Raw genomic sequence first — 23,349 nt, 5'->3', positions numbered from 1 at the left:
GAAGGGGAAAACCTTCCTCATCCCTTTTGCTGTGTACAATATATGAGTCAGTGCGGTGATCTAAAGCTACCTATCAAGCTTCCTTGTGTAAAGAGGAAGCCCTCAGGAGGACTTTGATTATAAATAGAAAATGTTTTGTCAAAGAAAACTTCTGTATTATGTAAAGCCCTCGATTATCTGTCTAATACATGAGTGGACAGTGACAGCTTTTTCCACTGTAGGGAGATAAAGACTATATATGCTTAACAATCAGCATGTTCAGTAATATTAAACGTTGGGGAAGCTTTGGTCTCAGGGTTCTTCTCTAGATGTTGTACTGCAGATGAATGATAGGATGCTATATCCTCCTAGTGGAATGAAGAAAATAGCTAAGCCACTTGAAATACTTGCTTTAGAGACATTTTATTTTGTGCTAGAAGAAATACCAGCTGATGCGTTAAACTACTCTGATGTCCTCTGAAGCAGTCTGCAGGGTGCTACAACCTATGAGCATACTAACACTGTTCAGTGAAACTTGCTCATCCTAAATATTTGTTCTTGGCTAATTTGGGGGAAGTCTTGATATAGTTGGTGTGTCTTGTGTAACTGAAAAAAGGAACAGTGTTTTTTGAATGTCTGATGAGAAAAAATATATAGGCAAAAAGCAGAGTTCAACTGGTAATGGAGAGAACAGCTGTTTCATTAACACAGCTTTGAAATCTCCAAGTCAGGGGAAAAAAATCTGTTTCCCACACGTGTGCTCTCATTTCCCAGTGTGTGCTTTTTCCTGCTTAATGTCTAATATTTAATGATTTCAAGTAAAAAGAAACTTACTTCTAATTTTGCATAAAACAGACTGGAGACAAGAAGAGGTTTGGACACTTCTATATCCATTTGAATATTTGTGTATTAATACCGTCTCAGACTGAACGGGGTTACATCTTCTGACCTGCTGTTTTGAGGTTTGTCCCCCTACACAACTGCTTTGATTGTGAACAATATTTTTAAAAAAATAAATGCAATCATATAAGCCAGAAGTACATTCAAATGGAGGTAGTTAATTGTTTGTGACAAGTCTCAGTGGAGCTTGAAAATTAAGGAAACACTATTTGACTTCCTAGGGCCCTAGGTTGCGTCTATAGGTTTAGATTTACAACTTGGAAAACTGCATCTTCAGGCAATATGGTAGGCTGTATATATGCAAAATAAAACTTAAAACACATTTTTATAAGAGGGGCTGTAGTTGTCAAGTAAAGAAAGGCTTTTGGTTGTTTTTGAGGAAGCTTTATAGAGCTTAATTCTATTTTGTAAATGATTCCTAAAGTATTTCATAAATAATAGTTTGGGCTGTCTCAGCAAAGTGTCCAAAGAATAACCTTACCACATGACAGTTGGTACACTTGAGGGGCAGTAGAAGTTATTCAAGAGACAATGGAGTTATGTTTGCAACTGCATATACTTGGTATCTTCTAATCTACTGAACACATTTTCTATTGTTTGCAGAGGCTGCAGTCAAAGCCTTTGAAGTACAACCGGAATTTGTGAGAGAGTAATGGCTCTAAGGCAATGCATGTGTAAAATAAGTGCAAATATAACATGTTAAACTTGTCTACCTGGGCACCGTACAATCTATGACCTTTGCGGTTAACCGCTTTTGCTATTTCAACTGCACATCAAAATATATCAGACAGATTAGTGTTGATGTTCAAAAAGAGCTATATCTTGATTCTTTTGAAGGACAGAAATAATCTAGCTTCAAAATGATTTGTTTTTCCTTTTTGAGCAATAAGGATAAATGGAAAGACTCAGGAGTACATGATACTGTGTTTTTTTTTTTTTTTTTTTTTTTTTTTTCCCTCCCAAATGCTTTACCATGATTATTTTTAGCCTTAGACAGGCCCACTTTTTGTGCTGAAGCTGCCTGAGTATCCAGACATGAATTGAATTTTGGATCTACTTTTCTGCAGGAAGCTCTTATGCAGAATGATGATTCATCCTACCCTGTATCAGTGAATTACTGGCATCTTTTCTGCCTTCTACGTTTTCTTTTTYAAAAAGAAAAAGACCTAGTAGTATAAGGCCAAGTTCTCTTGTCATTGGCTACATGCTGTGTGAAGAGAATGAAGTATCAAATCTGTGGAATCTGCCACTTTGGGGACCAGAGCTGGGTAGCAGTGTGGGTGGGACTGATGTGGTTAAATGTGCAACAATAGAAGGCCTCAACTGCAACCGCAAACAGCACATTTTAAGCTGAGAGCCTGGAGGGAACATTTTTTTTCTTTGCATTGCATATATAGAGGTGGCTGAGTGATCATGATTTTATCTTTTTTTTGCAGCATTACAGACACAGATTTGCTCTGTCAAGGGTAAAGGCAGGAACCTTCACGGGCAAAGGGGAAGTAGTTGTGTGTGTCATAGTAAATTGAGTTCCTGAGCACAAATGTCAGATTTGGATTTGAAAAATTAATTTGAAATACTGACTTTTCAGGCATATTTTGACCTATATTTTGAGTTTGAAGCTTTATTAAACTCATGTTATTAAAGCCTTTTTTCACATCCCCTTCTCCAGTAACCTTTCATATACCTACTGAACGTGATGAAAATGACAAATCTGAATTGCTGTGTTCTGGTGATGCTGAAGAGACCCAAAGGATAGATTTTTGTATGTCGACGTAAATAATAATTTTTTAAAAAATATCTGCTTAATTTGTAGAAGTATACATTTTTTTTCCCCAGGAAACCTAATATATTCAAATTGTTGATAAATAAACATTTAAGGCAGTTTCCAGATGTGACCCATGAAGATTAGGTGATAGTACTTTAGATACTTTAGATTAGAGAATATTTTAAGCATGTTCAGCAAATGGTATGTTTAACCCAACTGCAGTAGGATTTGTTTCCTGAAAAACTGGTACGCAGAATCCAGTGGTTGTATTTATGATGTCAGCGACTGGGAAACACCCAAAAGTATGATGAAAGGTAGCAACATTTTGATTTTCTAAAACAATAATTATCTATAGGACAAAACTGAACAAATAGAGCAGATAAACAGAGCTGTTTTATTTAAGAGCAAGGTTTAGGGTAAGAATATGTGAAGAGTGTCCTTCTGTTACAGGATTGGGTATCCAAGATCCTGACATAACCTGAAAACCATTAATGATAGCACTTCTTTTAATGTTGTTTTCCTCTGTGTTTTTTTTGACAGTGCTGTACAGTGACAAATTCAGTTATTTTTGGTAATGAAAGTACAGCTTTTATCCTTGGTGAATGAATTGCCATCTCCTGCGGTGAAAATTAAAAATTAAAACTAATATTGGGATAGCAAGCTTTTTGTCTTGAGATAGCTGGCAGCTAAGGAAAGGTTAGAACTGTTAGGTCTGTTCTGCCTCGGGGTATATTTCACTTTTTGTATTGAAATACGTGATACAACTGACTCCATTTTGCAATGACATGTAATTTCTTGTTTATTCCAGCTTTGTGAGCATTAATGCCATTACTGCTGAAGAATTTGTAAGGATGTTTTTTGCTTCTGGCTTGTTCTCTACTTGTGCCTTGTTTAGGTTTTAATATGTTGTGAATTTAGTTAAGAGTAAAGTGAGATGAAATGTTAACCGTGTTTTTTCAACTTCTTGCTTGTTTCCAGTGGCAAAATAGAAGTGATAGTAAGAGCTTTCTAATCCAACTTGCAGCTGGAACCCAAGGAGCCATTTTTGCTGCACTGTAAATGTTAAGTTTAGTTAAGGTAGAAGTTAGGTGCATTTTCAGTTATCTTCTGTTACTATTTATCTCAAAACTTGAAAACAAATTTCTGTATTTTGGTGGTTAGCTTTTGATTCTTGAATATCTTTTTTTAATTCACAGAGTTTTTTTATTTAGGGCAGATGCTTTTAATTATTTCTCCAGTTGTTACTATGGTGAACAGTACTGGAATACTTACAAGGGTATTAGTTACGTACTGAGTGCATTCTGTGACAGTAAAGGGATCATTCCTTTGAAGCTGGGTACGTGCCTGCACAGCAGGTACTCATCATACTATGTTGATGAAATGAGTATCCTACTTGCCCATTTTGGAGAAACTAAAACTTTATTGATTGTGTCTGTTTAACTAGGCCAGGTTTTTAAGACTCACATGAATAACTAAAACAAATTCCCATGTCCAGTTACCAAGGACAGACCATTTGGCCTTTGCGAGAAAGTAATTTTTTCTTCAAAGGGTTGACAGTTAGCTCAAAAGACAGATTCTTGATCTTTTTTGGTTCTTCCTTAACCACTTTAGCAGGGAGCATCTACTCCAATTGTCTAATGTTAATTCTAAAGACAGTCCTTTATTTTGTGTTGGATGGGATTTGCAACAAAAATCTCGTTCCAGATCTGTGTAAGAAATGCTTGTTGCTGAGTCAGTTCCAGCAGCACAGAATTGCAACATGCAGACTAAACAATTATCAGTACATTTTTTTCCAGTGCAATGTGCTGTGTAAAGATAGAGATCTTATTAACTGATGGACATGTGTTGTACCTTGCTGGAGATATTGCTATTGTATCTTATCATGTTAATGGATGGGATATAGACATGTTAATGGATAGGATTTAGACATGCAACAGTAGTTTAACTAATGATGAATCTAACCTTGAAAGTCCTTTTGTTTCAGTTCAGGACAAATTGTTAGTACCAGTTTATGACAGCTGCTTGTCAAAGACATGAAACTTCTAATGTAAATTTTGAAGAACAGAATTCTGATCATTGTTCTTTATTAAGTGCCTCAGTAAACACGATGCCAAAGCATATTTCGTATTTGAGATGATGAAAAAGAATGCCCTAAATCTGCAAAACTCAGCTGATTATTATGATTGTGAATAATTCGTGATCCTTCCAACAGCAACAGATTGATTTATGGTCTCTTGTGTGCAGAGGGATCTACAGACCAGCTTCCTAACGTGATTAGATACACTGCTGGCCACTATTCAATTTTTAGTCAAAATTAGTAGCATAAATGGACTATAGAATAACAGAGTCTTGATGCAGATGAAGTGGAAAGATATTTGGGCAGTGAGTTGCCAGAGGACTTTGCAGACTTCCAGTGTACCTAGCAAATTGAGTTTCCTCTCCTCACCCTTCAAAATCAAAAGCATTCGAATGTTCATCATTTAAATTAGTGTGATTGTGTTAGGTTGGATTCTGCCTGACAGTAGGGCAGAAGTCTTGATCAACAGTGTTCTGTCTTTTTTTTTTTTTTTTGGAAAACAAAGATGTATTTAGTTTTATACACACTCTTTCTGGGTCACCCTAGGAGGTGGAGGAGAAGTTACTGTTGAAGTTGTTTCCCAGGATCTAAGTCTGCTTTATAAAGGATACCTGCAGCCAACTAAATGATTGTAATTAACCCAAATCTGTGCTTTCCTACAGGTGATAAGGAAATTGGTGTTAGTTTTCCTTTTCTACCCCTCTTTTCAGTGCCAGATACTTCAAAGTTCATTGCATCCAGCATTGAATTCAAGATTATACACAGAACACTAAATGCCTACTTTGTTACTGGTTTGTTGTAGAAATGGTCAAAGGAAATTTTGTCTTGCTTGCTTATGAAGTTTTCCAATGGCTGCCTCAGGGCATTTTGTTTGAAACAGTTGTACCTTTCATTTCTTCTTTCTTCCCTGGAAGAAAATGTTTCTTTGAGTTGAGTGTTAAATTGGAAGTGACCTTACTTGCCTTCAGTCACAAATAGCAGCAAGCGGGCAGGGGATTCCCCTGCTGCCCATCCCCGTTCATGGCTTTCTATTTCTGTTCAAGCCCCAGCTTATACTGCATGGTGAGCGCGAACGCTCAACCTGCTGCAACAGCAGTTCAGGTGCATTTCCCTCCACCTCCCCTCCCCCCCACCTCCCCCCAAAACAAAACAAAACAAAAACACCAAAACAGTCTAGGCTGTGAGCAGGCAAAGTTGCTGTGGTACAAATGCTATCATTTTTGGCTGGAAAATAATAGTAGAATGTATGCATTCTGTATGCTCGTTTGTGCTCGATGTGATGTTCTGGGCAATGTGACTTAGAGGTTAAGATGCTGCTAATGGTGAAATGTTGCACTGTTTCTGAAATTCAAAGAAAATAAATCTGATATCATATTTGGAAAGGACACCTTTGTTGTTGTTGTTCAGATAGCTTTGCTTTATGTGACAGAGGTTCATAGAATCATAGAATCAGTAAGGTTGGAAGGGATCCTCGGGAGATCATCTAGTCCAACCCTTCTGCTCAAGCAAGGTCACCTAGGTTCTTGTACTGTAGCTGTTAATGGGAACTAAGCACTTGAAAGAATGGGAAAAAAAACTTAGTAATGTTTTGATGTCTCTTTTTTTGTGGTAACATAGTTACACCTTTTAAAAATTATGTGATATGAAATGTTAATAAAAATATACTGTTATTTAAGCAAGAGTGTAATGTAGTATTTCCAGCTGTTCCTGATCCAGCCACCTATATTGGGTGACTGGCTGGCTGATCAATTGTTTATCATCCTAAAATGTCTTTGACAACATGTGGGTTGGTCCTGGCACTCAGTTTTTACCCCACCTTCTAAGCATGCTATTTATGTCTGTAACTCTGCAATGCAGTAAATATTTGTGGTGGTTACTGATTACTTTAAACAGGTGATTGTATGATTAATAGTTGATCTTGATCTTTCACTGGGACAACGTGTTTCCTAAACCGATGATTTCCATTGTACTGAATGGACGATACCTGACTCTCACAGCACAGTGCACTGTGCTGTGCATCAGGTGGGTGGACAGTGGAAGAGAACAGTATGTCATTATTTTGTACGTGATCTAGCTATTGAAGAGAAAGTGAAGCTGAGCTTCTGACTTAATTGAAGGGATAGACTGATTTGAAATAAATATTACTGTTGTCCTCTCCCAAATCAAGACTGTAAAATTGTGCAGAAAGTAGAGTTATGGAAAAGGTGAGTTGCAGACAGGCTCATGTCAGTTCTAAAGCCTTTCTCTCATGTCAGACAAGGTAATAGCAGTCACTTTCTGATTCATCCTCTCTTCAGTTGACACAACTGGGCCATAAGCTATAACTGTTCCTGCACAACATTTATCTATCACTTGCTTTTTCTCCTTGACCGTTGTACTGTAATTCTCTTTTAGAGATTGAGTATTTTATAAACTAACTGCTTTGGATTTTTGTGTTGCTTATACTTGAACTTTTTACTGTCACTTATTTCAAAATGTTAAGATTGTTGAATCAATCATGATCCACTCTTCCAGATCTGTTCCTTGTTCCTTGTTCCATTTTTTCCCCTTGCGCTGTATTAAGTGCTTTCTTGACTTTTCTTGCAAAACTTCCTGAATTTTCGTGCTGTCAATGGTACCAGCCAGATTCTTCTTCCTGTCTGCCCCCCCAAAGAAAAGTACGCTGTAGTAACTTCTTGCTCTTCCTCTAATTTTAGGGGAGAACACTTACTCAAAACTGCTAGTTGCCTTCTTATTTCAGCTTTGGATGAGAAAACTGCCTCCTGGTAGTGAGGTGATTCTAGCTGTTTATTAGGCTAAAACCTTATGCTTTACCTTACGCTCTTGTTGTTCTGTTCAATAGCCTATGTAGCTCAGTTTTTTAATTTTGTTTTCTTTTTTTGAGTAACACTGGGGGAAAACCATTTCCCGGCAGTGTTTGATATAGTGGAGCCCTAAGCTGGTAGAGTCAGCTTTAACAAAACTTCAGCATGTAAACTCAGTGTGTCAGTGTAGTAAGAGCCATGATGTTATTTTTCAGGCCTTGCTAATAAGCGTGTATTTCTAGTTATGAGTGGTGACCTTTCATTAAACCTGGCTCTTGGCCTCAGTTCAGTTCCTGAGTGGAAAAAACAGGAATATGTACTAGAAATGTTTACCTGGCATAATGTATGATGTCCTGGTGACATTCCTAGGCCGAGTTATTTTTGAGGTAGTGAGGCAGGCAGTATCTCTTCAGGTTCTACTGCACGTGTATCGTTTGTGAAACCTAATTTGTAGTAATAGGATTCTTAGTAGAGCAGCCACAACTAGCCCAAATCTGGATCTTTCATGTTGCTATTTCTTGGGTTTTACTTCAACTACATACTGTCCTTATGAATCGTTATTTCCTGAGGCAGACAGCTACTTGACCAGTAACAGCACTTCTCTGAAAACTGGAAAAATTAAGAAGAATTTTCAACTAGTTGATTTTTAAAGAATTAGACACAAATATAGGCTAGGGAAAGCACACTTTATTAAACTTTTGTCTGTTGTACGCTTCCAGAAAAACTTGTGCCGGTTCTAGCATTTATGCCCACAGATAACTTCATGGTTATACACACCACATTTGCAGTATGCTGTTAGTGCAGTTTGAAGAACTTAAACTTCTTTGTGCATCAGCTCTTGGTTTGAAGACTGAATAATTTCCCTCAAATTAACTACTTGAGAACCTCTGTCTGCATAATTGAAAATATACTAGGAAAGCCTTAAGCAATTATTTAAGTGGTTTGGAAGGCCCATGTTCTGATCCTGAAGGTCAAAAATAGAAGAAACTGCTCACAATTTTCCTTTTTTCCCCCTCCCACACTTGCTTGCACAGAGCTGTAATACCTTATTGCTGTGTCTTCTGATTGCTAGTATACTAAAGCTGCAGGCTGTAAATCTAGAAATCCCTGTGGAAGTTTAGTTTCACAAACATAATCCATTTGCTCCTTCTCCTCGTTCCTCTTACAGGCTCCCCTGCTGGGGCCAGGATGGTCAGTGTGATGCTCTGATTCAAGTTTGGCCTCTGCTCAGCAGTTGTGGAATAGGATTGCTTCACAGAACTGTCTTGAGCATGGGAATGAAGGCTGAGACACTCCATGCATTTTCAGAGCGCTATAACAGTGTAAGTTTTCTGTCTGAACGGTAGAAATGTAAAAGAACAAGAAAACAAGCAATATATAGTAAGAAGGGAGAGGCTGCTCTTGGCAGAAGTTACCAAAAATGGAGATTTGTTTTCCACTTTACCTTCACTCAAGGTCACATCTAGCATGGATGAGGTACAAAACACAGTGGGGAAGGCCCTGTCCTGAGGCTGCAGTGAGAAAAAAGGTTGCTTAGGCTCCCTCGCCTCAGGGTGGCTGGAAAACAAGGTGGAGAAATTGACCRGCTCCAGTGTGAGATAAAGGGGGCTGTTAAGTGAAAAGCCTGGAGCACAGACACAGAGGAAACTTTTGGGGGAGATGGCAGCATCCAAATGATGAGCAGGGATTATGGTGCCAGGTATGAGGCTGGATTTTATACCTACTGATAGACCTGTAAAATCAGAGTCAGAGCTGTTGATAGGCAAGGTCCCAGTATGAAGTGGTGCCAGGTAAGCTGACTCAGCCATTACTCCAAGGTTTAATTATGTTAGTATTCCTGGTTCCTCTGCTGCCTTATTTACCAAAACAATGTCTGTTTATCCCCCCCCCTCGCCCCCCGCTCCACCACATGAATGGCTGTTAAAGGATGGAGAGTTGTCACCTGAAGTTTCAACATTCAAAATACAGGCAAAATGGTGACACTGAAGCCTCTTCGATTTTAAATGTGTTCTATGGTTCAGACTTTTCTGGATTTACGAAGACAACTTTTTGATTTAAGCTGTTAGATGACTGAAATGCAAAACATTTTTTGTTTTTTTGGCTGAATAGCAACCTGTTCGTAAAATGTCTTTCAGAAGCCTGAATCACCGACATAGAAGCCTTCAACAGAAAGATTGTCAGACACTCAAAAATTATTTGTCAAGGCCAGATTGTGTGCACTCTTTTTTTTGTTACCGTGTGTAGCCCCATTTACGTAGAAGGCTGCTGTTCATTTGCTGCTTCCTGACTCTCTTACTAGGTGAATGTAAGAATTCAATCCATTATTTCTTCCTTTCACCCTTCTCCTTAGCAAATTCTCTTCTCTCCCCTGACAGATCTCAGCTCTTCATGTTTCCAAGAAAAGGCTATGGATTTGGAAGGTACCGTGTAGATGAAAGGGAGGGTATTTGCCCTGCAGTGGCTGTGTACAGAAATTTTGATACTGCTCTTAGTTGGCTGAAGAAAAGCAAGTGTCTTACAGGGAAAATGTAGTGGATAGGGAGCCTGGGGATTTTACAGCTGCCTTTGTACCGAGCTGTAAAACTGTATCAGAAGCTAGTTTCTGCAAGCTGGATGGCAGAGCAGCTGATCCTGATTAATTCTAGTTACAATTCCACTGGCTATGTTTTTCCACCTTAAGTGCTTTTGAAATCATAAAGCTAAGCTTAAGATAATCTGAAATTCAAAACAAAAGAACTGGAAGAGTGGTGGGTTTAAATGGTATTAGCTCAGCATGATAGGATGGCTTTTTGCAGTGCTGAGTGCCATTATTAATTAAGCAAATGGACTGCCACCTTGATCATCTTGTTGCTCTGTTCCCTTCCCTGTTGTTGATCTCTGCCCTAGTTTCAGCTTATTCCTATTGACATTTTTCTTCAAAGAAAGGAAAATAATGTAGGTGTAAAGTGATTTGAAGAAGAAACCTTGATCCTGTGTATCTGGAGAGGAGGGAGAGTAGAAAGATCAGAAGTCACTTTCTGCAGATTAAATATATTTGAATGTGGCACTTCTGTAAAATTTCAGGTGGTTCATTCTCTAGACCATATATTTATGATGTCGCTTGCAACTATCTAGTATAGAGAACTAGTTTTAATGGAAGAGATTTTTTTTTTTTGTTGCTTGAAAGGCATCTCACTGCAGTGCTTTAAGAAAGTGTACTTAACTCAGATTTGGAATATAATTGTTTTTAATTGTACTTCTTGCAGAACAGAGTTTCTTAGGCAAGTTTTAGTGAGAATTTTCAAGTGGTCACAGGAAACAAGACTCCATAAGCTTTCAAATATTAGAGAATAATTAGAATAACATGAAAAAAGATGATGAGAAAGCAATGTTTTAAGTATTCAATTTCTCTGATTTTTTGCAGTGCAACATAAGTTGCTGGTCTCAACATGCTTATTAATATGTGAACAATTATCTGACAAACAAGGAGACTAAAAGCATCTGCTGTTTACTACCACTACATATGTTTGTGGTATGTCCAGTACTTTCTGAAGGTGGAGAACTGCTAATACATTAATACTTGGGCTTTGACTGCTAACTGATGAATATTTGTCTTGTAAATATGATGCCACTAAGAATTAAAGACCTTAAAGCTGTTACATTCCAGTTTTTTGCACAAGTTTGTGGAGTTGGCCTTTTATACCTCAAACTTGCAAACAAAGGCTGTGTTTATTTTAAATAAATGGTAGCTAACTAAAGTAGATTACAATAATTGTGTCTACAGCCTTTATTAGGAGTGAAGGCTTGCATGAGAATGAGCAGAGGACAAAGTCTGCTGTCATTCCAGAGCAATGCAGCTTGCAAATGTTGTTGGTTTTGTTGTAAGCCAGGCTAGTTGTTTCCTTGTGTTCGTGAAGGCCTGTGTTCTGTGACGGTACCACGCGCTACAAACTCTTGCTGATGAGAAGCTTTGACATTCATAGCATCTGTGGAACTGGAAAGATATGTTCCAGTGTTTGCGGGGACTTACTCAAAGCTCTGTCAGTTATGAGGAAACATCTTCCTGATAAGGTGTGATAAATTTAATTTTCAATCAGACCTGAGCTATTTGACAAATCTAATAACTCTTTTAAGACTGGAAACGCTTGTAATATCGAACCCTTTATGGAGAGGATGGAGAATAATTTCTTACCCCACATTTTAGATAGCTGCTTGAGCTACCAAGAAAGAAGGGTTAGACTTTATCTGATTACATTTCTGCAGCTAAGAAATACAATGCAGCTTCTTCAGTTGTGGAATGTTATTCTTGAGCTTGGGTGTAGCAAGTACAAGTGACAGTCATATCCAATTGATGCTAGCACTCTATTCCATTCCACATGTGTCTCTGGAATCTCCTGTGAGTGTTATAATGAAGTATCTGAAAATTTTGTGTAAATTACTTTGTTTTTTATTCTGTCCTATTAAATGTATAGTATAACTGGCTTGGTGTGAAATGAGTGAATTTGGGGAGTAAATGAGCATGACCTCTTTAAAAGAGGTGACAAACTTGTGCCATCTGCCTTGATAGAAGCTGCCATAAATACTTTTCTTAACTTGGAACATAACCATAGCACTGAGTTGTTGTAGAGGTTGTGATCATGATGCCTGTTCATTAGGCATATTTGCGTAAATCTTTGAATAAGCTCTTTTGCATGTAAAATAATTTCTCATGCGTATGAGAGTTCACCTTTTGCAGTACAGTTGGAAAAAGCAAGAAAACTGCCTTGAATTTCTAGTTACTGCTATACCTGAACAATAATTGAATCTGAAAGGGAACCTCTCTGAGCTATTTATTTCTACTTCTGGAGCATCTGTGCATGGGTATTTCCTTTTCATAAAGTATGTAAAGAGACTAGGTCAGCAGTGTAGGCCTTTTGTGTTCCTTTATCCTTAGATTGCAAAATCTATTCCAGTATGTTCCACCTCCCTTGACTAGACCAAGAGAAGTTTGGCTTTTCTGTTGACATCCTTTATCTAGGCCATGTAGTGCTAGTGTCTGAACAGATACTCTTGACTGGAGAGAGAAGACCTTTGGCTTTTCTATCACTGCTACTAATCTCATGCTCCTCACTTGTATCCCTCTAGGCTTCCTTGAGGAAGCATATAGCGTTTATGTTAAAAGTTTACTGCTGTGGACAGGCCTTGCTAGCATAAGGATATAATTCCAAGGTAGCTTGGATTGTGCTGAACCAAGGTTTATGCAGTTCGTTCCTTCCCTGCCACATGGCTGCTCTGGCATTGGCCTAACTGTGCAGGTAGCCAGGCTGGAAGCTTCAGTGGTTAGACGGAATAGCTAGCTGCCCTGGAAGAGGGAAGGACAAGTACTGATGGGTAGTTCAGCTCCCAGCACACAGTTGCTGTGGGCAGACAGGAGTGCCAGTGTACAGCAGGAGTGGGAATATCCGCTTAGTGAGGTAAGGAGAAGCATGGGACTGAGGCAGTGCTGACTGAAGCGGACAACAGATTACGCCCCCYAGGGAATTTTATCTCCCAGTAAAAGTAGTGTGCTTGCTAGAGTGGAGGTTGTTATAGCATTATTAGCTTCCAGTTTGGGTAGTGAACAGGTTGCTTCTGGAGTACAAATACTGCTAAAGTTGGCCTTCAAGTGGCCTCAAATTACATAGCACTGCTTTACTACAGCTGGCATCATTCCTCTCTTCTCTTCGTGTGGCTTATTATTCTCATTGTCTTGTTGCAGTGGGCCTCTGGGAAAAAAATATTTATTTGAGCAAAATTCAGTCTAATCAGTTCAGTTTCTTGTGTGGTTGTATTAAATTAAGCAGTAGTGTGCAATTAAACACTTTTAATAGACAGCTTCCTGTTAATGCGTATCCTGACGTTTGTTAACATCTCTACTAAAACTTGAGCAAGTGAAAGTTGAATGAAGAAGTGGATAGATTTAAAAAGGGGGGGGAGAAGGAGGAATTTTCTTGGGAGATTTATTTTTGCTTTCTTAGCCATCCCTCTATCTTCTATGAATTTGTCTTAAAAACTTTTAAAGAGTTTTTTTTTTTTTGCTGTGACAGAACAAAATTTTCTGTTATGACTTTTCAAATCAATGTTTCACTTAAATTTCTTTGTATTACGTTTTCATCTTCTGACTTTCCAATAAACGTAGGCACAAAAATGTAAATACACACACACACACACACACATATTTTAGCCCAAGAAAAAGCTAACTTTTTCAAAGACTTCAAGGTTGCTTCTCATCCATTTTGTGCATTTTTGACTAATTCTTATAAAGGGTGTGTGTGTGTGTGTGTTTGCACRCGCGCGTGTGCAAAAACCCTCAGATGTCATCTCTTACTGTGAGTAAGCCTCCTTTCGCTCCTTTGCTGACCTGGGCTGAGTTTATGGACATTGGAAGTGATGGTGATAATGAGTGTTCTTGCTGCAAGTTACTAAACACAGGTGATTTGAGAAATAAAATAAACTTTCTGTATCTGCCTGTAAAACCATCCAGCTGGCAGAATGCTGCTGCTCTGGTGATCCATTTGCTATTTCACTCTTGTATGTGAGCTGGAGGCAGCAGAGGGGAGGAGGTGGGAAGAGCAGACCTTGGACATCCATTTTGTGTACTAATGAAGAGGACTGTAAACCATGGTTATGCCACAATTTCCACATTAATGATTTTGATGGGTATTCTCTTTTAAATAACATGAGTGATTTGTTTCAGGTATTGACTGAGCTGATGTCTTGGCTGAATTAACCTGATTTCCGTAATGGAAAATGGATATGACGACAGTGAGGAACCCTGTGTTTGAAGGGCTTTCTTAGAGACATGGCCAAATCAATCTGCCAAGTGTGATGCCGTTTTGGGAAGGCTGTAGAATCTTTATAATGCTATTCTGTAGAGAGAGAAATAAGCTAGGTATACGTCCAGAAGTGCAGAACAATAAGAAATGAAGCAGCAGGGAAAAATGAGTTAGCATTTCAAAAGGGAGAGGGTGCATGGGTGCCTGAAAACTACTAACCTATGACTGTAGTCAAACTTGTAGAAACAATAGCAAGTCTTGCATTCGATTCTGCAGACCTGGGCCATGGCAGCAACAGGGATTTGTGTTCAGGCAACAGTAACTTTATCAATATGTTTGTAGCTCTCAGCATTCGAAGTTACACTGTACAGGAAGATTGCTACTACTGCATCTGCTTCAGGACACCTATTTTTGAAGAGTTTGTACTTTGAATCTTGTTGTGAATTTTTTTCAAAGGATGTTCCTGAGAGTAGATGCAGTTTATCTACTGCATATATTCTTACTGATCACTGGCAAAGCAGCTGACTGAGCATTTAAAAATACATGTGGAGGGACTAGTTTATATCAGAAGATATTGTTATGGTGCTGGTTATGACTTAGCGTTCTGATTTCAGTAGGATTAGAAGTGATAATTTAAATACCGCTTAAATGACCTAATAGTGTTGCACTTAGTTAATTGTATATGACATACTCAGCAGGATCAAACAATGCTACTGCGTGCTTTTACAGTTGGCGTTATGCATCGTAATTTCAGTGTGAATGAGAATTTGTCAGTGCAACTAAAGTTCCAGGCAATTAGCATTTATTTATTGCCCGCTAGAATTTATTCGAGGTTTGTTACCTCAATTGATGCTCATTCACGGGCAGAGATTTCTACCTAATTTAACTTCAGTGTAGTATGTTTTCTGAAGAGCTGGTTGTGTCTTTAATAACTTGATTAGCTGTAATTAGGGTGCAGTATACTTCACTGCATCAGACCATACAAATATAGATTAATCTTTGTCCTGTTCAAATTATTTGGAAAAATTAAATACATTAATTAAGCTTACTCAAATTTCATTAAGCATTATATTCTGTACTGGCCAGTTTTGTGGAAGAGTTTATGCAATGACTTATTTGTGCGTGCACGCACACACACACACACACACACACACACACACACACACACGTTTTTAAGTACAAGCCTTGATTGTCAGTAGAAGAAACTATTCATGCAGTATTGATTAGTGCCATGTCCCCTTACTTTAACATATCTAATCCACCAGAGGCTAAGATAATATTCAGCTGCTTTACAGGCGGCTTCATTAATGCCAGTACCCAGTGTATTTTTTGAAGTACATATTAATAATTTTGCGTTCACTAGATAACCACCTGCCAAGCACATCTTAAATGTGTATGTGCATGTTATTAGGGTCATACAGCTTTGCCCATTTCTCTTGGTATGCATTTACCAGCTCTGTTGTTATTGTTCGTACTCAGATGGACTGTTAGCTGGGGAAAGATTTGTTGTTGAAGTGGAAGATGGGTTGAAATGATGGCAGGAAATTCAACTAAAGCATCTCACAGGCTTTTTAAAACTTTCTGAACTGGAGTACTTCCTTACAGCCCAGAAGCTTTTCCAGTCCCTTTTATTGCATGTCAGTAAATTCATCATAGTAATAGCAAATTGTTGTCTAACGTGAAGGAAAGAAGAAAATTTCTACTTCTAGTTGCTGAGTTTAAGATAAAACTGCAGTTGTGTTTTTCAGTGCTTAGCAGTAATCTTTAAAATAATGAAGGAACCACACAACCTCCTCTCTTCCTTTCTTGCATAGTTTCCACCAAGGGCATTGCTAATAGGTTCCACGCATAAAGGGTATGTTGCAAGGATCAGTGCATCCTATATTGCAGAGTGCTAGACCCACAATTAAGATATGCTTATCTTGACAGAACATCACTTTCTCTTAAGGCTTAATTTAGATTAARTGGAAGTCGTCAAAGATTTAGAAGTAGCAATAACCATTAGCTATTCATTTTATTACAGATGAAAATAGCAGAGCAGAATATTTGTAATAGTATCAATCTGGAAAGATCTATGAAATACAATTAACTAGCTGAACTGCTGCAGGTAAACAGGAACAGTTAAATGTAATCAGTGTGTGCTTCACTGAGATCAGTGTTATTATTTTTGAACCATGAACTAATTGGTATTCAATGCCTTGGCTGTGTTTTCTTGCTTTCACTATATAACCATTACAAAGCCAGGTCCAAGTAGCTGCTCTTACTTAACACTTGTAGGACTTTGGAATCTGCCAACTGGAGCATCTGTATATGCAACCCAGCTGTCATAAAGAAGAATCTGCGTATTCCTGCAGGACTACTTAAAGCCCTGTACTAATATCTGATTGTAGAAAGCCATCTATACTGTTTCTTGATCTCTGGTGAGCAGCAGGAATCCAGGGGATGGCATCTCTGATCCCTGTGAGATGCTCACTTTCAAACTTCCTAACATAATTCCATATCCTGTATCTTAGTAATACAGAGTTCATAGTTTCTTATTTTGGGCAGCTCTAGGACAAYCAGCCTTGTAAGAAGGCTACAGGTCTTTTGAGTCCTGGAACAGTGATGGCATTCTGTGTTGTTCTCTGCAGTTCTTGTCCAGTGGATTACTTGACTCTTGCCATTGCAGAGATCTCTGAATTTAACATAGCATTGATGCTCTTGGGTACCCTTTCACTAGTATCTCTGACAGGTCAACAATATTTGACTGGGAGATGGATACAGATCTTGACAGACTTAAAAATCACAGCTTCAAAATGGTGTTCTTAATTTTTGAGAGGAGGAGGGAATTTTTGAGCTGTGAGGAGGGAGGAGAAGCTATGATGCACCTCAGCTTGAGTGGGTAGTTTTTACTCAGTGTGGCTGAGCAACAGGGAAGCAATGTGAACTGCTGCTTTGATGCTTCCTGACAACATTCTGTCTGCACCAGGAAAGAACTGGCACAGAAATGTGGTGAAAGTGTAAGATATTCCATAAAACACCTTTTAAACTCTTATGTAAGAGTTTACCAGTAGTTGAACTACTTAAAGAGAACAAAATTTAATTTTAGTAAAATAGAGAAGTAATTGCCTATATAGGGCACACTATGGTTGGATTAGCTTCATTTTTTAACCTCCTTCAAAGGACAGGTCTGCTGTTGGGCCACTTCTTTATGTGGGGATCTGGGCATTCCAAACGCTCAGATATGCCCTAGGCTGCAGCTGCCCTTGTTTCCCAGTCATACTAACAGAACATTGGTGATTCTTCTTTGGGACACTGGGACTTAAAAAAATTTGTTGTACCAAAATTGTTTTTAGAACGTAGCATTAGCTGTTTATCCAGAGTAGAAAATATGTGGAGCAAAAGGCCTAAAAGACTTCTGTGTGTAGTATCTTCTTTTTCTCTTCAGCTTTCCAAAGTAGCTTTCAGACTTGTTTCAGCCCAGGTACCTCTAGCAGAGAGCAGTGGCATAGCAAGCCTCCTCTCACAGTAAGTTTGTCAGCTGCATGTAGGTAGCTGCTGGCAACTTAATCTGTCCTGTTCTTTCTTCTCCTAGCATCCCTGGGATTTAAAACCTGCTTTGATCCTGGATTTGGCCCACAATAAGTCAGTTCTTAATTAGATGGAGCCAGTGTAGTGGAAGGGGAGGAGATGTGCCCAAATAAGGTATCTTTCCTATTGTTTTTTCAAAGAGCCTTATCTTTCTACCATTTTCTTTGTTGTAGATTTCTCCCTTTACAAATTGCATTGGTACAATTTCTGCTATTCTTACATGTTAGTATGAATCAGATAAACAGAGGGGCATATACTTATAAAAAAAAGTTGCATGTTTTCCTTTATACTCYACAGTGATACTATACAGCATGAAAATAATTGCTTGATAAACCCATCACTTATTATTTATCTGTAGGGTTTGGGTTTTTTTTTCAGAGTTACTCCCTATTTGTTTTGGTAAGTAGGCTATCCCTTAAATATGGTAGTCTGATCAGAGAGACCTTTGGTAATACCTTGCAGACAGATAATAAATACCCAAACACACAGTGCTGGAAAGACAATTGAATAGGTATATGCCTCTGGAAGGGGAGAGGATGTATTGCACTGTGTGATAGGAAGCAAACTGCAGTTCTACTGTGGTTTCTAAAGAAATAGAGACTGCAGGCATTAATAGTTAGTTTTGGGGAAGGAATACTGGGAACCAAAGACAGGTAGAAGGTCCGTGATTTCTACTTGACTGTCATTCCTCAGGGGAGGATGCATGACTACCTGCTTGCTGGAGGGCAGGACAAAACAGAGTAGAGCAATCAGGAGCAGGTGCTGATGAGACAGCTGGCTGGCTGCTGCAGTGCCTGTCTCAAAACACATGTGGCTGTGTGACAGACTCAGATGTGTGTTTGTTACTAATAAAACTAGATAGTGTGTAGGTAAGTTGAATTAAACTTTGCCTATAAGTGTGTCTTTAGAAGCATATTTTTCAAACTGAAATGGAAGACAGCTATTTACTTTGTCTTCTGAACTATATTGGAGTTGTTTCTTAATGAGGGGAGTCACTGTTGCTTTATTTCTTTTGCATACCAAGGAAAGAGGGTAATGGTAAAAGGCTATAAATGAAAGTAGTATTATGTTAACATTTGCCTGGTACTGGGCAGAATTGGCTGTAATGTTGCTTTGCAGAGGTTCCAGATTTGTCCTAACATAGGTGACATCTTTGTGGAAGCTTTGCTTTTCTTTGTGTGAGGATTTGCTTTTGTGTGTGTGATTGGAGTAGCTCTTTGCAAGTATTGACTAGTATAAGCTGCTGCTGTAGCTGAATGTAGGCATATAAAATAGTGACTTGTACTTTTGTGTCTTATTGTGGAAAAATGTTGCTTGACAAACCCATGCTAAAACAGAAGAGAACTTGAAGCATCCACTCATAAATACTGAAAAATGAAATCTGATGCGACTCCCCCTCCCCCCCCCCAACAAAAACAAACAAACAAAAAAGCCCATCCAAACCTCAAGCAAAACTACTGATTTATCCAGTGTCAGCTGTGCAGGTAGGAGCCTTTCATTGTTGTGGTGTTTTTCTCCTGGGAATTATGAAAGTTCCAGGCATGGTCTTGCTTGTGTTCAGCAATGGCATACGGCTGTGGCCTAAGCTGCAGCCCCTCACATTTGGTGGATGCTGCCCTCAATTAAAATTGAGGGGAGTTTCATCCTAGATGTAATTTCAGGTCTTATTTTTGCCAACAGAATGAAACTGCTATGTCAAGTGGTTGTTAGTTTTATTTTGGCATAGGAAATGTTGCACTCAATAACTAGGTTACATCTTCCCTGTACCTTTAAATTTTTAGGCCACTGGCTTGCTGTCAAGCCCAGGGTAGACAGAATTCATAACAGCAGCACAGGACATATCCAGTGAAACTGGTTTTACATCCAATACCACTTAAAAGTTAGTGGTGATACTGATGCTTGTGACTAATGCAGGAAATCAGCTGCCTCCAATATGATATGATATCAAACTGCTCCATTTATAGGCAAAGATATATCACAGAAGCCATCATGTGTTTAGAACTCTTCTTCCTGTGAAGATCAGGCTCCGTAATGTGGTTTAAGTTAAATTAGCGTTAAGTTAGGTAGAACAAAACATAGTTTTGTAAAGTGCCTTTAAGCAGCAACTTGAGGATTACATAAAGGTAACTCTAAATGTGCAGGAACAAGATATGTATTAGCAAACCCTGTAGAGGTTTCTTGACATGAAAACAAGCCTACCCAGGTGGTTTTTGTATAATATGTCATTTGTCATAAACCTGATATGGKTTATATAAGGCCAGCAACATTTCCTTTACCAAGCTATAGAGGCATGAGAATAAATTATAAAGAATCTTTAATTAAAAAAAAAGATAGTGTTTTTGTCATACTACATGAGCAGCTCAAGCAATCTTAAATAATCAGTTGTTATTCTTGAGCGGCTAAAACTCTTTGCTGTTCAATCTCTCTCTGTGGGAATGATGGAGGCTATTTAAAGGGGCTGCCAGTCCTGGATGGCTGACAAGCTGCCTAAAGCTCCACTTAGGAAGTAAATCAGTAGCATTTAGCACAAAGGGAATTGTCAGTCCTTTTAACATCTAACTCTTCCAGAAATCTTGTATGCAAATCCGATAAATAGTGCTACTTTCCCCTCCTTCTCTCCTCCAAATTTGTAATTATTTCTAAAATCAGTTCTGGGTTGGTTGTTGTTTTGTTTGGGATTAGAAACTTACATGCATTTGTATTGATCATGACTGCAACTTTGGAGGCAAAGGCTAATGTACCATCTTTCACTTCGCTTTTCTATTTAATTTTTAATCTATGTTTACCAAATAGTGCAAATAGAGAAATTGGACTCCAGACAGGACTGTGCTGCTGTTGAAATTAAGCTTTCCTGTTGCATCTGCAGCTACTGTTTGGAAGTGTGTTTAGAGTTGTCCTTTCCTTGGCTAGTGCTGTGGCCTCAAAGTTATAGAGCTGTTTTTTTTTTGCATGTGGCTAATTATGCAATGGTTGTCCTAACAGCATATTCACTGGCTAAGACGTTCATGATATAACTAGTGGTGAAAGGACTGAGTAACATATTTCAAGAAGCCTAGTTTATCAAAGTATAAAGTATGCACTTTGTGAAATCTAGATTTTTTTTTTTTTTTGAAGTACCAACTGTCTAAAAACTGAGCCATTGCTGCTCCCCTGTTCAGAAAGTTTGCTGTATAGGTGCTGTGTAGACTTAAACATCTCGGAGTTTGGTAGTAGAATAATTCATGCTGATAAACCCATTTTTTAATGAATTCTTGTGGGAGAAAGGAGGATGTTAATAGCATGCAAGCACAGATGCTTTCTGCTGATAGAACCTCTTGTTCCTTCATTTAAACAGGCAGTAAAATGCAGGATCTTAACATTTTTTGTATATCCTGCTTGTTCAGGACCTACTCTGAATCAAATTTTGAAATCCTCGTAAACAAGGGAAGTTTCTTTTTGTAACTCTTCATTTAAGATTAGTAATCAGAATAATTACTTATCTTTTTCCTATGTTACCCCATAATTCTACTTCTAAAGCATGTAACAGAAGAAATTGTAGGAGGAGAAAAAGGAAGGCTGCCATCTCATGTCAGCAGGCATATTATGCTTCCTGTAAGGACTAAAGGTGAAAGTTACCTCAAGATAGATTACAGTATAAGTTAACTTGAATCTTCAATTATTTCTGGGGTACCTTCAGTTATATTGGATAAAATTCTTTGCTCTCAAACCTGTAACATTTGAGGTGAAATTGTTTTGTATTCATTTATCTTGTCCATGAAGTTCCTGTATCTGCTTAAAACCAAAGACAAGCTGTTAATGCACCTCAGTGTTAACTTTTAGTTGCTGGGACTTTTTCTGTGTTTTATTTTAATCAAAAGGGAAGACTAGAATTTTATGCAACTTTCTTGGTTTTGCAGATTGCCCAAGGTAGTTTCAGAATAGTGCACCTTGATATCTTTCTGTACTGTAGGACAAATAGGCAGGCATCCATACTGTGATCAATGACTGATGTCTTTTGAAGTATCCAGCTTTACTAGATGAGCAGCTGTGCTAATATGAATGATAACGATGGCTGCTATAGTTTCAAGACAAACAAATGACTTCATTTCCTGGATTTATTTATTTATTTATTTTTGTGGAAAGCTAACCCCTTGTAAAATAATCCTTGGAACCTCAAAACAGCATGTTGTAACTGCATGTTCATTACTGAGATTGAGAATAATGAAACCAGTGAGGGGGAAAATAGTACACTGTATATTGTATATTTGCATGTCTRTGTGTGGTTGCTTGTATATGTGCATAACTGGTTAACATCATCAGTTGCTTCTAAGTTCTATTTAAACACTGTAAATCTTTAAACTTTTAATTTTTTTTCTTTTTTTGGAAGTTCTGAAGGTAAGTATTAGTTATTTGTTAGACCCATATAGTATGGATTTCAGCCATTTGAAAGGGAGATGAGGTCCGGGGAATGGCACTTCAGTTGTAGTCAGTGTGTTTCTCATCAAATTACTGTATTGGTACCAGTGTTTTAACATTCATGTAAACTGAAAATCTTTCCTTCAGTTGCAATAGTTATTCCTTTATTGGCTGTAACCTAACTTTTTTTTCTTAGTTTATTTATGTTCAGTTTTATCCCAAAGATGCCAGTGTTGAATAACTGAGTTACGTGAGAATGAATTACAGCATTTTTAAAGGCTTTTTGTTATGATTTTTGCAAAAGCATAGTAATTTTTGACCATCCCTCAGCTTGTGACATGCACACTCGCAGATGATGTGACAAATGACCGGTGTTTTAAGGGAAACTAGATTCAGAAGCAACTTTTAGGTGCTTGAAGAATCACAGAATGGTTGAGGTTGGAAGGGACCTCTGGAGATCATCTAGATCCTGCTCAAGCAGGGTCACCTAGGGCATGTTGCCCGGGTTTCCATGTGTCTGCATGGCTTTAGAATATTCCCAAGAAAGGAGACTCCACAATCTCTCTGGGCAACCTGTTCCAAGGCTCTGTTACCCTGACAGTAAAGAGGTTTTTCTTTATGTTCAGACGGAACTTCCTGTGTTTCAGTTCTCTCATCCTATTGCTGGGCACCACTGAAGAGAGTCTGGCCTCATCCTCCTTACACCCTCTCTTCAGAGCCTTATACATATTGATAAGATTCCCCTGCTCTGAGTCTTCTCTTCTCCGGACTGAACAGTCCCAGCTCTCTTAACCTCTCCTCATGTGGGAGATGCTCCCTTAATCTTAGTAGCCCTTCACTGGACTTGCTGCAGTAGCTCCATGTCTCTCCTGTATTGAGGTGCCCAGAACTGGACACAGTACTCGAGATGCAGCCTTACCAATTTACCATAGTATTTTTCCAAGATTGTCTTGAAAATAATAATGATTTTCCTACAAACAAATGTTGGGCGATAGAGTGACACAGCAGCTCTCTTAACAAATCATCTCTCGGGAGTTTCTTTTTTTCTCTGCCTATTTCCACTATGCATGTTCTTGGGAATGTTGA

General features: G+C 38.4%; 1 protein-coding gene across 2 annotated transcripts in view; it reads left to right on the top strand.

Annotated features, from left to right (window-relative positions):
• The window catches only part of TLN2 (talin 2), a 215,958-nt gene that overhangs the window by 12,409 nt on the left and 180,200 nt on the right, over positions 1-23,349 (top strand). The window contains exon 1 of one of the 2 annotated variants that reach the window (XM_085303278.1): positions 17,964-17,982. The exons of the other annotated variant lie outside the window; for it this stretch is intronic. The gene's annotated coding sequence lies outside the window, so the exon portion shown is untranslated. Of the gene's footprint in view, positions 1-17,963; positions 17,983-23,349 lie in introns of those variants that run through there. 2 annotated transcript variants of the gene reach the window in all.

Source organism: Rhea americana, unplaced genomic scaffold, assembly GCF_003343005.1.
Source record: "Rhea americana isolate MKP2758 unplaced genomic scaffold, rheAme1 scaffold_2, whole genome shotgun sequence".
NCBI classification, from domain to species: domain Eukaryota; kingdom Metazoa; phylum Chordata; class Aves; order Rheiformes; family Rheidae; genus Rhea; species Rhea americana.
This window is presented reverse-complemented; position numbering and strand designations above follow the sequence as displayed.